Raw genomic sequence first — 14,571 nt, 5'->3', positions numbered from 1 at the left:
TGGACAGAAGTGGTATCCTGAACCTAGAAAACTCACCTTGACCTTTCCATGCAGTATCTCTGCTGAGAAACTCCTGCTGTTTTATGGAGTGTGTCTTCCACTTCCTGAGTTAACATTGATAAAAGAGAGAGAATGAGCTCAGAAATTCTTAATCCTAAGCCATGGTGCCACCATGTGTGGTTGTTAGCCAGTGTGCATTCAGGCTCAACACAGACATGGACTGATGTTCTGAATACTTTATTTTCTGTTCTTTGTGTTACCCTGCATCCTGGGAAGGTGGGAAGAAGCAATTAGGGGAAGAAATTAACCTCAGGTAGACAGCGGAGGATCAGTGCTGGAAGTGAGACAAGCCCAGAGCTACCTTTCTGTTTGGAAGAAGTGATTCTGCTTGTATGAGATCTATGTGTGGGTGCAAATGCCTCCACCTGCTGTCTCCTGGGTAAAGTAGCTCATCATATCCTATTAAGCCCACTAAGACCATCTCAGCTAAGAGTTAAGCTGTCGGGGATAAAGAACGCAATCAGCCTTGCCTATACAACTTTCCAGAAAACCAAATCATTTCATAGCTAATTGGTACAAATGTTCCCCTGCCCACTGTTTACAGCTGGAGACCCTCTTGAACATTTTTATGACTGTTTATGTAATTAAATACCATTCACGCTTCCTACCTTAGAAATGCAGGTCCTGCCGACTCTTTCTTTTAAGTAAATTTAAGATTATGCAAGAGGGAATTATAGACAGATAATTTCCCACGTTTGCAGTATGCTACTTTATTTGGAAATGAATGAATAGAAACCAATCACGTGTCGACTTCTGCACTTCCTCCCCCCCCCCCCCCCAGCTTCTCTTAACAGTAAATATGAAGAAATGAAAAAGCAGTGTTGTCATGCTTGGTATAACTGTAACACAGCACATCACCTGCCCTTTCCCAAGAACTGTCCAGTGAGCGAGCCACTTTGTCTGTGGACTCTTCAGAAACCAATCTAGTTAGAAAATGCCATCGAGTCAGGAAGCATTCAGCATTCTCTTATACACCATTGTTTCTGAGCGGCCAGGACAGTTCAGAGAGCTTACTGGCTGAATGGAGGTGTTATATGCTATCCTGTGGGCCACTGGGCCTGGAAGACCTCCAAAAAAGCAATGGCCTATAGTTGCGTTGTCCACTATCCACATTTAGCTATTTAAATTTAAACTTAATTTAAAGTCAATTGCTCGTCCTTCGCAGGTAGACTCCAGGCACTGGGTCTCCACACTGAGGCTGCTGTGCTGTGCTTGCGAATGCTGAGGTCTCCATTATCATAGAGACCTAGAGTAGTGGCCCCGGGACTTTTAAGAACATCCCTAGTGACCATAGCATATAGTTAACACAAATAACCTATTTACATAGCTGCTTGAGACTATGGTCAAATAGCATTTAGATTGCTAGCAAGACACCAATAAAATTTTGCTTGGCTATACCAGTTGTTGAAGTAATAAAGTGCCAGAGTTATCAAAGACTCTGCTCTAGTCTCTCCACTATCTTCTGAGGCTTTAGGGGCACTGGCTGTTTCCCTAAGGTTCCCAGCCCTTTCTTCAGTCAATATAAAATGAGGAAGTTAATGTCTGTCCCATTCTGGAGGGTAACAGGGCCATCAGGAATGTTGCCCCAACACTGCGGACCTCAGATTGGTGGCTGGTGCTTTAGGTGTCATGGTGCCTTGACTTTGAGGAGATGTCACTTTCTAAGGATCATTCCGTAGGCTCACATACCACTGTTATGGCCATGTCCCAAATGACAGAACTATCAGCCTCAACAAGACCTCAGACATCATCCCATGACCCAGAGAGTCACTGAGCTAGTTTGTGACCCAGTAAGAAATACAACACGACTTCTGGTATTTATTTATTCAGTCATTTACTGGCTACCTCCTTCTCTGTCTTTCTTTCACTGTAAAATGGAAATTATTAACCTTAATGCCTGGCAACATTGTTAATAAAAAGCAAGATGGTTTTTAATGTTAAATGTATGTATAATTTGAAAAACCCAAAAAAATCCCCACATGTTCACATATATTCATATACATATATATTTTTTCCACCTCATTTAATCCTAAGAAGAACCTGTGTGGAGAATTAGGCTCAGAGGCAGAGCACCTGTCCCACATAATGCAGCCATTGTGGCACAGAGGGCTGTTTCTCTTTGGACTTGGGGACAATAAACTCTTGTAAATGTACGATAATACAACCATGTGGCATTGCTAGTTTTGGGCCTGTGGCATTTTGCAGTTCAGGAGTTAGCGATATTGAAAGTTATTGCTTTGCTCGAGTGGTGCAATTTTTTTTTTACACTTTGATAATCTGCCAGTTGCACAGACTTTGGTTCAGCATGGGCGGCTTTGAAGTATATTTTTAAAATGAGAGAATCCAGATTTGTAATTAGCTTTGCAAATGCTAGTTGTACAGTTTCAGCATCCGAGGAGCTTCTGCTAAGTGTTCCTGTTACTAGTGGCAATTTTTTTATTTCCTCTCTTTCCTCCCAAGCAATTAGAAGAAACAAAGTCTGCTCTTTGTGGATCACCTCTTCATTTGTACACCCTATAAGCTTGGTGAACTCACAGAACTAACTATGTACCTGGCCTCGACAAAGGACAAACCTTTATAAGCCACTCTACCCTCTTAGGCTCCTAATTAGCAAAGCAGTGTTCCCCGAATTATAATGAAGTCACAGTGAACAAATAATCCACTTCTTGATACATCTTTGTTCTTTTTGTCCTTTTTTTTTTTAAATCATTGTGATAGGACAACCCAGACTTTTATGTAAGATTGCTGGGAAAGATGAATTTAGTTCACTCTCAAAATAAAATCGAAAGTGCTCACACCCAGATTCCTCATATCTCAGCTGTGTTATTGTATGTGCTGGACTCAGAAGTTGAGTTTATAGATAAGAATAGAGTTATTCTGTTCCGGGAACACGGGGAGCAGGAGGGATGTTCCTCCACAGGGAGGAGCACACCAATTGGTTTTCAAGTCCCAAAAGGACAGCCCTGAAAACATGTATACAGGTACCATTAGGCTGACAGAATGGGTTATATTTAGGGATCTATATGTATATACATACACACATATGCATGCAATAACATTTAGTGAAAAGGGAGGTCATGAATTTGAAGATTTTTGGAAGGGTGTGCAGAAGGCTATGGAGGAAGGAAAAAGAAGGAAGACATGTTGTAGTTATAATCTTAATTTTTAAAAAAACCGATCATTTTTTAGGGAACAAAACAAAAACACTGGTTCTGTATCCAAAGGACCCAGCTTCAGTTCCCAGCACCCACTTGGAGGCTCCCAACCATCTGTAAGTCTCGTCTCAGGGGATCTGACACCATTCTTTGGCTCACACAGGCACTGTATACAAGAGGGCTACCTGCACATGGTGCAAAGATATACATTCAAGCAAACACTCATACACATAAAATAAAAAATATATAAAATCTCAAAAGAAAATAAAGAAAAACTTGTGAGGACATCCTTGAAGCTCACATTATCAGCTTGGTCGTTATCTTTCTAGGGTCCCAAGAATTGGTCAGAAACTCAGGCAGCCTGACACTCAGGTGACCCTCAGTGTCGCCTCCAGTGACAACTAAGGAAAACAACTGATAAGTCCTCATTTGAGAGAAATAGTTAGTGTTTCTATGAAATATTATAATACTACGGAGAGATTCAAAAGTGTGTTTTTAATAATTGTAGCAACGTTGGGACATGCTCTCTCTCATGTAACACTTTTTTTTCATAATTAAATAAAAAATCTCTATGTTTGTGTATCAAAAGGAATACTGGTCCACAATCCAATTTTAAATCCAGTACTTTTCAGGTCATGAAGTATGTGTACATGTGTGTGCGTGTGCATGTGTGTGTGGTGTATTCAACCCCAGAAGTTACAATGAAGGGACAGAGAGCTTCAACAACAAAACATCCTTAGCTGTCTATTAGTCGAGGTTACCACTGTTCATTATTTTTTCCTTATATACTTTTACAAACATTAACTTATCATCAGAGAAGAGATGTCTAATTTTATGAGTGAAAACTTGATATGAGGACATAAGGTAGGGCTAAAGCCAACCCAATCATATGGATTTGAAAATGAATGCTTTTGAGGCATCGCTGTCAGTCAGAATTTACAGGCTAATCTAGAACCTCTTCGACTTAGGACCACCACGCAGGCATTTGAATTTGTTGAAGGACACTTTCTGAGATGGAACAGGAGAGATCAGGATAACTGGATCATAGCCACCTCCAAGCTGTGTGGGTTCAAGGGCACACCTCTGCAGGAAACACCTGGAGAGGAGGTCTTCTGCCTGAATAGAGCTCAGATATTGGTACCTAGTGGGGGATTGTCTTATTCTGTTGACGTAGCTCAGTGGAGAGGAACACCAGAACTACCATGAAGTACTGTGTTGTTCTCAAAGGCAAGTAGAGGTTGTGAGGTGCAGACACCATGTGCAACACTTACTCTGCTAATGGGCTTTTGCTTCCGGTCTAGGTGGACACTCACTGATCTATCACAAGATTGCCTCACCAAGTTTGGGGGTCTATGTCTGAATGGATTGCTGTAGCCTTCTCATCTCTTCCTCTGCCCAGTTCCCGGCATCCTAAGACTCGAAGCCAGGACAGGACCTGGGGAAATTATATGTAAGTTTTTACTAAGATTTTTTCTCTTTAACCAAACAAGGGTAAATATGAGGCGATAATATCAATAATCCAAGCACACAAAAGTTAACTTTAAGAAAGCATCATGAGGCATGTAAATAGGGCAAGAGACAGGGCTGGAATCCCAGTATCAGTACTTCCTTTCCCGGGTGGTTCTTAAGCTTTAGCTTTCGTCGGAGTCACACGGGCAGTTTTGAGACAGTAGATTTGGTACCAGCCAGCAATCTGATTACTAACAGCTTCCAAGTGGTGCTGATGTTGCTGCTCCAAGGCCCTCACTTTGAGAATCACCACTTTAACACAAATGTGTTAGAGGAGTGAGTGGCAAAGGCGGGAAACTATATGCTTTCATACTGGATACATTAAGAGGTTGAACCTGTACTTACCTCATTGACACGAACCTCAGAAAACAGCTCTGGGGTCTGCCATGGCAGCTTCAACTCAGAGGTTCAGCAGGTTACACACCAGCTTTCCTCCTATAGTCCTGGACATTCTTTGCCTTGGCCTTTAGAAGGTCAGAACAATGGAATGGTGCAGCTATTAGCTTGAAGCAGGGGCCAGAGTCCCTTGACAGGTGTGCACACCATGTTTGATGTCAAAAGGAGAATCCGTTGCTCTTTTTCAAAGGGAATCGTCACAATACCATCCCTCCCTGGTACACCGAAATGTAATTCATTTACAAGAGGCACATCAAGGGAGGTACACCTCCAGGAAGTAATCGGTGAGCAAGGCCCAGTTTGTATGGGTTTTTGTATGTTGAGGTCAGCTTGTTACCATGTTAGCTTCCAAAAGTCTAACTACTTAAGTGCCAAAAAACAAAGACAGCTTACCCTGAACTGACCGAAAACCATGAAGAGTTTGGCTAAGCAGATCCTCACTTGGATATAAGCGAGTGGACATACAGATGCTCACACATGCCTGTGAGCATGCTGTACATTTCCAAGCCTTCAATGTAGACATTTAAGTACTTTTCTTTCATTTCATTAAATACATGTGAATATAAAATTGTAATGGTGATACTGTCCTGTCTAGGAAATGCCTGAGAAATCGCTGAGCATTTTAAATTTGTGGTAAGGCACTACAATTCATAATATTTTTCTTGGATGTGGTAAATGTTGTCATGCAAAGTAGCACTTGGGATTTGCGATTCTTTTAGTATTATTATTATTATTAAAATTGAGAATGGCCACTGTTAATACTGTAATTGCCACCCGGCTATGTTATGCTAAATGAAATAGGCCAGACATACTTAGTGTCATTGCTCATGGGAGGTACCTGTGGTTGTCAGTCTCATAGAATCCATAGGGAGAATAGTGCCTGCCAGCAGGAGGGCAGAGGAGTGGTGTGTATTGGTCAGTGGGTACAGTGTGTGAACTGGAAAGGTTATATTTTGGTAGGTGGTGGTAATGTTAGTTACATGATAAAGTATGTGTTCTTAAATATCACCAAACTGTGCATTTAAAAATAATTAAGACAGTCTCTTATGTTACAGTCTAACATAATTTTTAAAAACAAACAAACAAACAGCTATACAGCAGAGCTGTCTTTCTTTCAAGAATGCTGGTCCTTGATAGCAAAGTCCCAGCTTGAGAGGCTGCAGCGCCATTTTACACCGCTCTCTCATCCTGCTACCTTTTTTTTTTTTTCAATAATTTTTTATTCATTTTATATCTCAGTCACAGGCCCCCTCCCTCCTCTCCTCCCAGTCCCACCCTTAAAAATCCCTCCCCCCCCATCTACCCCTCCCCTTATCCTCAGAGAAGGAGAGCTCCCCTTGAGTACCCTATCCTGGGAAGTCTAGTCCCAGCAGGACAAAACACATCCTCCCCCACTGAGGCTCAACCAGGCAGTCCAGACAGAGGGAATGGGATCCAGTGGCAGGGAACACAGACTGAGACAGCCCTGCTCCACTTGTTAGAGTGCCCATATGAAGATCAAGCTGCACACTTGCCACAAATGTGTCAGGGATCTAGGTCCGGCCCCTGATGTTTGGCTGTGGGTCTCTCCTGGATGAAGCCTCTCAGGAGACAGTCATGCTAGGTTGCTATCTGCAAGCATAGCAGAGTGTCATTAATAGTGTCAGGGGCTGGCTGTCCTACATGGGTTGTGTCTTAAGTTGGGGCAGTCATTGGTTGGCTGTTCCCCCAGTCTCTGCTCCATCTTTATCCCTGCACATCTTATACGCAAGACAGATTTTGAGTTGAAGGTTTTGTGGGTGGATTGATGCCCCCCTCCCTCCTCTGGAAGTCCAGCCTAGCTACAGGAGGTGGCCACTTCAGTCTCTATATCCCCTTCTAGTAGGAATCTCAGCTAGGATCACCTTCATGCACTCCTCATATCCTTTCCTATTCCAAGCTTCCAAGAGTCCCAGAGATGTCCCCCACTGATTTCCATTCTCACCTCCAGCCCTCTACAGTCCCCCACTTCGCACACCTGATCTCTATGCCATTCCCGTTCTCCTCACCCCATCTCCATCCACCTTCCATGACTATTTAGTTTCCCCTTCTGAGTGAGATCGGTGCATCCTCCCTTGGGACCTCCTTATTACTGTGGATTGTAGCATGGTTATCCTGTACTTTATGGCTGATGTCCACTTATACTTGCGTGCATGCCATCAGTGTTTTTCTGGCTCAGAGTTACCTCACTCAAGATGATATTCTCAAGTTTCATCCATTTGCAGAAATCATGATGTCTTTGTTTTTAATAGCTGAATAAGTATTCCATTGTGTAGATGTATCACAGTTTCTTTATTCTTCAGTTGAGGGTAATCTAAGTTGTTTCCAGTTTCTGGCTATTATGAAAAAGTAAAGCTGCTAAGAACATGGTTGAACAAGTGTCTTCGTGGGATGGTGGAGCACCTTCTGAGTATACGCCTAGGAGTGGTCTACCTAGGTCTCATGGTAGAGCTATTCCCGGTTTTCTGAGAAACTGCCACATTGATTTCCAAAGTGGTTTTAAAGGTTTGCACTCCCACCAGTAATGGAGGAGTGTTCTCGTTCCACATCCTCTCCAGCACGTACAGTGGCTTGAGTTTTTGATTTTAGCCATTCTGACGGGTGTAAGATGGAGTCTCAGGGTCATTTTGATTTGCGTTTTACTAATGACTAAGGAAGTTGAACTTGTCTCCAAGTGCTTCTCAGACATTAACGATTGCTCTGTTGAGAATTCTCTGTCTAGCTCTGTACCCCATCTTTAATTGAGTTATTTGGTTTATTGGTGTCTAGCTTCTTGAATTCTTTATATATTTTGGATATTAACCCTCTGTCAGATGTAGGGTAGGTGAAGATCCTTTTCCAATCTTTAGGCTGCTATTTTGTCCTATTGACAGTGTCCTTAGCCTCACAGAAGCTTTTCAGTTTCATCAGGTCTCATTTAGTTGACTTAGAGCCTGTGCCATTGGTGTTCTGTTCAGGAAGTCTACTCCTGTACTAATGTGTTCAAGGCTATTCTCCACTTTCTCTATTGGATTTAGCGTGTCCTGAGGTCTTTGATCCACTTGGACTTGAGTTTTGTGCAGGGTGTTAAATATGAATCTATTTGCATTTCTATACATGCAGACATCCAGTCGGACCAGCACCATTTGTTGAAGATGTTCTCTTTTTCCTATTGTATGTTTTTGACTTCTTCATCAAAAGTGTGTGGGTTTAAACCCTTACGTGTGTGGGTTTATTTCAGGGTCTTCAATTCTATTCTATTCTATTCATCAACCTGTCTGTTTCTATGCCAGTATCACGCAGTTTTTATTATTATTGCTTTGAAGTACAACTCGAGATCAGGGATGGCGACGTGAGTGTTTTAGAAATAATTTGTAAGCTGTGACATAATTGCTCTCAGGAGTAATGTCTAAACTAACCCTGTGGACCAGTATATTTAGCCTCTGTGGCCATTGGGGACCATCACACAATTTTGGAGCCAGTTCTGTTGATTGTTTTTTAGAAAATATTTGATTTAATCATTTATAATAGACTCGGTTCACAATTATATTCTATTTATGGAACCGTCAAATTGGTTTTTTTATGCATGCTAGTAGTTCAGGGGAAGTGATGTTGCCAGCGTGGGAATATATGTTGATATATTATGGCTTTCCCCTGAGTCTCCAAATAAGCTGAGCTGTAGCGCACCGTAAAGTGCCCTACCAAGTAATAACCTTAGCCCCCTAAATGCTTTATCAGTTTACTCCAGGTCTCCAAGCTGCTGAGTGCTAGAGAAGTGGCTTTGTGGCTGCACCTGTCACTAGTGAAATGACACTTCTCACTATTACAGGGGAATTCAGGGTTCCCTTTTGTGGGTTCTTGGTCTCATTAATAAAAAGATTTTTAGAATGGACTCAAGGCCAGCAAGATGGCTCAGCAGTTAAAGAGAGTTACCAACTGACAACCTTGGTTTGATCCCTGGGACCTGCATGGTGGAAGCGGAGAACTGAGTCCTGAAAGTTACCCTCTGACCTCCACACCCGTACCGTGGCACACACTTACACACACACACACACACACACACACACACACACACACACTTGGGTTTTTTAAGAACAGACTCAGAAGGAAGATCGATGAGCATTTTATTAGAATTTGAGAGAAAAGCAACTGGGTAGGCAAACTATAAATCACAGAAAGTGTTGGGGGTCGGGGAGGAGAAGGATGGAGAAGAGAGAAAGCCATGCCTTTTTAAGATCCGTAAAAGCCTCTATGCTCAGCATTGGCATTGCGTGGCACTGCGGTATAGGAGATGTCAGAGATAGTGAAAATGTCTAGAGAGTCAGTAGAGGTATTCTCTCCAGACAATGGGTGGGTCAGTGGGCTGGGAGGAAATCCCCCAAGGCATTTGGGCCACAGGCACATGGCCCTTTATAGGCCATTTCATAGCACACAGCTCCCACATTGGACTTCACAGGCTTCTTTTTGCACATGCTCTCTTTGTTAGATGAAGCCCAGGTGGAGAAAGGCTTCCAGTCTTTCTGTGCCAACTGGCTTCATTCATATGTTAATCTTGGTGTATCAGATTTTATACTCCCCTTCCAGATCACCTCACCCTCACATCAAGGTCCAAGTGGCAGCTTGCCCTTCTAGGAACCCCCATTTAGCCAATCACAAGAGGGCCTGGTATCTGCAGCACTGGTGGCATAAACTGCAAAGCATGGGTATATTGAATATGTCCCTGCTCTTCTGCCCCAGGACATCATCTGTGAAGCTCTACAAGCTAGTGGGGTTATTGAAGCCCTGAGTTGTAGATGGGAAACTATTGGGACTAGATTTTTACCGTATTCTACACCTGGTTGACACCAAGTCAGATAATTACATAAGTCCTATGTATTAACTATTCTAATTTCTAGAACAAGTCAGAATCCCAAAAGAATTGTTTCCATATGGCAAAGCAGAGGTAACTTTGTATTCCTTCTTGAAAAAGTAAAGCCATGGTTCACTTAACAGCAGGTTTGCTTTGAGAAGTGTGTCTGCCAGTTTTACCAGGTGGGCCTCAGTGTGCATTTACACAGCCCGCACACACTGAATAATGTCATCTTCTGTAAGGGGTCTGAATTTTCATTACATACATGTTATTCTACATAACCTGCAAAGTCACGTAAAAGAATAAACACAAATGTTCCCTCTAATTTAGCTACAAAGATACAACTTACCTATAGCGGGTACTTTAGTGTGTTTTTCCAAACTGTTTTTATCCAAGAATTCTACATTCAAAAGCAGTGCTCTGCACTGATTGTACTGAAGATCTCGATGGCACTTGGAAATAGCAGCACCGATCCGACATCATTTTATAGGACAGAGAAGCTCCTCTTTCATGTTTTACCTCCAAGGTTCATTACTCAGCTTTTACAGAAACGTGTGAACTCACCAGTATCAGGAGGACACTTCTACCAACCATCATTTTCATTCCTACATTCGATTAACAAACACACACACACACACACACACACACACAAACACACACACACACAAACACACACACACACACACACACACACACACACACACATATTGGATGGACTTGCAAAGCCTTTGCAGCTCCTGGGATCATAAAAAAAAAAAAAGATTTTCTCTGTACAAATGATTTTAGTATTAGATCCACTGACAATGTCTGGTTACTTTGAAAGCCATACCTAATGTACGATAAGCCAAATTGGTGGGTACAGGGATAGCTGACGTAGCTAGCTCCCTTTTCCCAGTCTTTACCCACAATAAACTCTAATTCCATCCAAGTGCCTCTCTTCTCTTGTTCTCAACCAAAGTTTTTCCTCAGCCTTTCCTTCTAGTCCCCTCGCAAGCCCCCAAAAGCAGCGTCTGTTCAGACCAATGGGCTCTGGTGCTCGGCTCTCAAGAATGTTAGTTCTTACTGCCCTGTGGAGGGGGTTTCCACTTAGGGTGGGGGTGACTCCTCACACTTAGCTGGGATTAAGGAGGTTCTAAAACACAGAAAGAAAGACCAGGTGTGACTTAAGGGGGTTCTTAAGGCTCTCGAGTAGTACCACCCACCTTCCTTACCTTAGAATAGGAAGTATTTAGTAAGCAGCTGCTGAATGCAATTTGGGTTACAAAATGGGTCTTTCGGGATTTCTATCTTTCCCTGTATAAGACAATAGCTTCCTTTAAAGGGGAGACTTCCTTGAATCCCTTCAGATCCTCTGTGTCCTTTGGGGAACAAGAACCCTATATAGGTTGATATGAATATTTCTGTGACTGTCAGGTGGTCAGGGAAGGAATGCTTACATTCTACTGGATCTATTTTACCATCTGCACCCAGCAATTGATAGCACTTAAGTAAATAACAATTGTGTTTGCTATCTGATTGGGTACAGGTGTGGGGACGTGGCAAACAGTGCCTTGATCCTCCCCTGGTGACGGAGATGTTAATACTGATAATGAGAATTTGGTTCCTTCGTTTTCAATTTGGTCGCCTGGCTTCACTGAGTCATAACACCTGCAGCTAGGATAACCACACCGCTAAGCCAGAAACCATCCTTCAGATCGCTGGTAACATTATATATTAATTTCTGGTTCCATTAGCATGCTTTCAAGAGCATGCTAAAAGTGACTTAGCTTTGTCATTGACATGGAGATTAACTTTCTCTAACCCAGACTAGTGAAAACTGAATTGTGCCTCACCACATACAAGTTTTGCTTTCACTGTACTCAGACCCTCCCATCTGTCACAGCACAGTCATTTGGTGTCTGATTTGGGGGCGGTGTGGTTGTTTCTCAGTGGTGTATGACCCACTTTTTCATAATATTTAATTCCATGTGTTTTTACTATACAAGTCAGAAGCTGACGAAAGTGGACTAAAGCCCCAGGAGGATTTTCTGAGACTTCTCGTCAGTTCTAGAACCACAATATAAGAAGAAGGTCTTAGCCCCGCAGGGTGTCAGTTCAGTACCAGAGAATGATGGGCCGGTTCCTCTAGTTTCTGGATAATGAGCCAGTGCACAGGTAACGATGCCTTTCTCACACTTGATTTCTTTTGTGTGCCAATTATTTTGCCAAACTAGACTTAAAATCTTAAGCACTACCTGCATAGCTTCTCTGTTGGGCTGGGAGGGGTTCGGGAGAGGAGACATTTTCATTGATACTTTGAGACCTTAGTAACTTTTCCTTAAGAATTAGAAGAGGTTAGAATCAAAAAGATCTCTCTATTTTCTGTGTGTCCCTAGCAGACATCCTCTCTGATTGTGGGTTGGTTTGGTTTGGTTTGGTTTGGTTTTACTGCTGTCGCTGGAGTTGTCTGTGAGCATCAGTTACCTCACTCTGTCGTGACATCTGGATGATAGTTCAACCCTGATCAGCTTCTGCCTGGGGAATGGGCAACCTGTAGTGAAAGCAGACAGAAAGCTACAGAGAAGGGAAGGGCTAATGGGGGTCTGATGTTTCTTGCTAAACACTGGTCACTGCAGGCTAAAAGCAGATGGAAGCCAAGTGCTATCGGCTTAAGTTTGGCGAAAGCCATTCCTCAACACCTGTTTTATAACTTTAGGCCTCTGACATCATAGCTGTTAAGCAGAAGACTCTTTTAAATATTGTTGTTTCCAAACAAAATGTTGATGGTGTCACCTGTCCTAATGTCACATATCCTGATTCACAGGAGAGTTTTTGGTGAACATTTATGTACCAGGGTCTATCTGGCATGTGGCTTAAGGCAGAACCGTCTGTGCACTGAATCGTATACCACCTTAAGGCTTGGAGCATGCCCAGAGATAAATCAACCTTGTTTTCCATGAAAGTCCTGATACAGAAAAAGAATGAAAGTACAAACAGTAACTGGAAAAAGTGTCACACATTTTAGCCACTTTGCATCCCTTGTTAGGACAAACCCTAGGCTGGGTTTTTACAGTCGTGAAGCTGTGCGGTAGGTGGAGCAGTGTGGGAGGCTCAGAAAAGTAGCGGTTAGAATAAGATTTTCCATTTATTGCCCTTTGTGCACGGCTAAAAATAAGATTCATACAAATCAGAATGTGTAGTGCAAGCAAAACCATTCTGTTAATTCTGATGACTGGCCTGCCCACATCTTTGCATCTGTCTGATAAGTGGTACATTAGGAAATAAATGTCTCTGTTTAAATAGCAAAGGCAAGCTAGGTTTTTTTTTCTATTTGTCTACACATGATAGTGGGTCATTTTTCCTCTTCCAAAGGAAGAAAGTCATAATTCATGCGTACACGAATTGTTTTGGTGACAGAAGTGACGAGATCCTTGATTCTGTCTAAAAAGTACTGGCCTAGTTTCAAAGGTCATTTTACGGCATCCATCTTCAAGGCTTATTGCTAGAAAGTTATTTCTTATGACTGCATACACTAGTGAGGAGAGGGTCACTTAGCTGTGTTGGAAAGTGGAGAACATGAACCAGCACACACCTCTCCTGGGACACTTTCCCTCAACACAGATGTTGGAAGAGCAGTTGACCAAGTAAAAACTTCCCTTCATCTGGCTTTAGAGTCTCCTGCAACCACAGTAAGTGATAACGTCTCCATTTGTGGCTAGACAAAACGCCAAAGAGAAGCATCGGCAGTGTTGACAGGGAAATTTGTACCTCAGTGATCCCAGAGTTGGTGCTGTCCCATTCCACCGCCTGAAGAGCGGTGGCATTTCCAGAGAAGGAGTGTCTGCAAGCGCACCGAGCTTTTCAGTTTGATGCGGTCCATGAAAGAGATGAGTCAAGATGCCCTCTTCATGAGGCATCATGAGTCCTCCTGCACCGCGGCTGAATCGAGAGCTGTGGGAGACGACAGACCCCTGCACAAAGCTTAACCAGGAGACTGTGGACCTGGGCCCATGCGCTTCTCCCCCCCTAGACCTGAGCCTCTTTATCTGAAAATGGGAAAAGGCGCAGAACCTACCCCATCGAGTGCCTGTGGGATTTGATGAGGTAATGATGTAAGATACAAAGCCAGAGCCGAGCGCAGTGAGCTATGCTGGTTGCTTCTCATTCGTGCTCCCACATCTTGAAGGTGTGCCGGAGCATGTCAGGGCGTTTGAGGTTCTTCTGTATGTTTAGAGTAGAAATTTTAGGATTTAATATACAAAAGCTCAACTTCTGGTTCTGCACTCCTCATTTAGAAGGTGAGGGCATTTGTAGAGCAGGGTTTTTTTTTTTTTTCTTCTTTTCTTCTTTTTTGTAATAACCTACTAATGCTGCCTGTCAGGTTATTTTACTTTGTAATGACATGGACACGGTGTGCACTCCTTCCTTTGTAGGTTAGCACTGGGCATATTACGTTATTTTTATCCTCACGCTATGCTTTTCATTTAAACACAGATACTTCAGTTCTGACACTTGTGTGTGTTAGTTGTAGTACCTGCTGGTGTGCGTTAGGAAAAGCAGCTGCACTAATGTCGTAATCAAGCAAGCTTTTAAATATTTCAGGTAGGAACTAGAAAAATTTCAGGA

At 42.7% G+C, this 14,571-nt stretch overlaps 1 protein-coding gene across 6 annotated transcripts in view; it reads left to right on the top strand.

Annotated features, from left to right (window-relative positions):
• Positions 1-14,571, top strand: part of Bach2 (BACH transcriptional regulator 2) — a 336,474-nt gene that overhangs the window by 174,225 nt on the left and 147,678 nt on the right. For 4 of the 6 annotated variants that reach the window (XM_076924037.1, XM_076924038.1, XM_076924040.1 and 1 more), the window contains one exon: positions 4,517-4,665. The exons of the other annotated variants lie outside the window; for them this stretch is intronic. The gene's annotated coding sequence lies outside the window, so the exon portion shown is untranslated. The remainder of the gene's footprint in view (positions 1-4,516; positions 4,666-14,571) is intronic. 6 annotated transcript variants of the gene reach the window in all.

Source organism: Arvicanthis niloticus, chromosome 25 (genome assembly GCF_011762505.2).
Source record: "Arvicanthis niloticus isolate mArvNil1 chromosome 25, mArvNil1.pat.X, whole genome shotgun sequence".
Taxonomy (NCBI): Eukaryota; Metazoa; Chordata; class Mammalia; order Rodentia; family Muridae; genus Arvicanthis; species Arvicanthis niloticus.
Note: the sequence above shows the minus strand (reverse complement) of the source record. Positions and strands in the feature narration are given on the sequence as shown.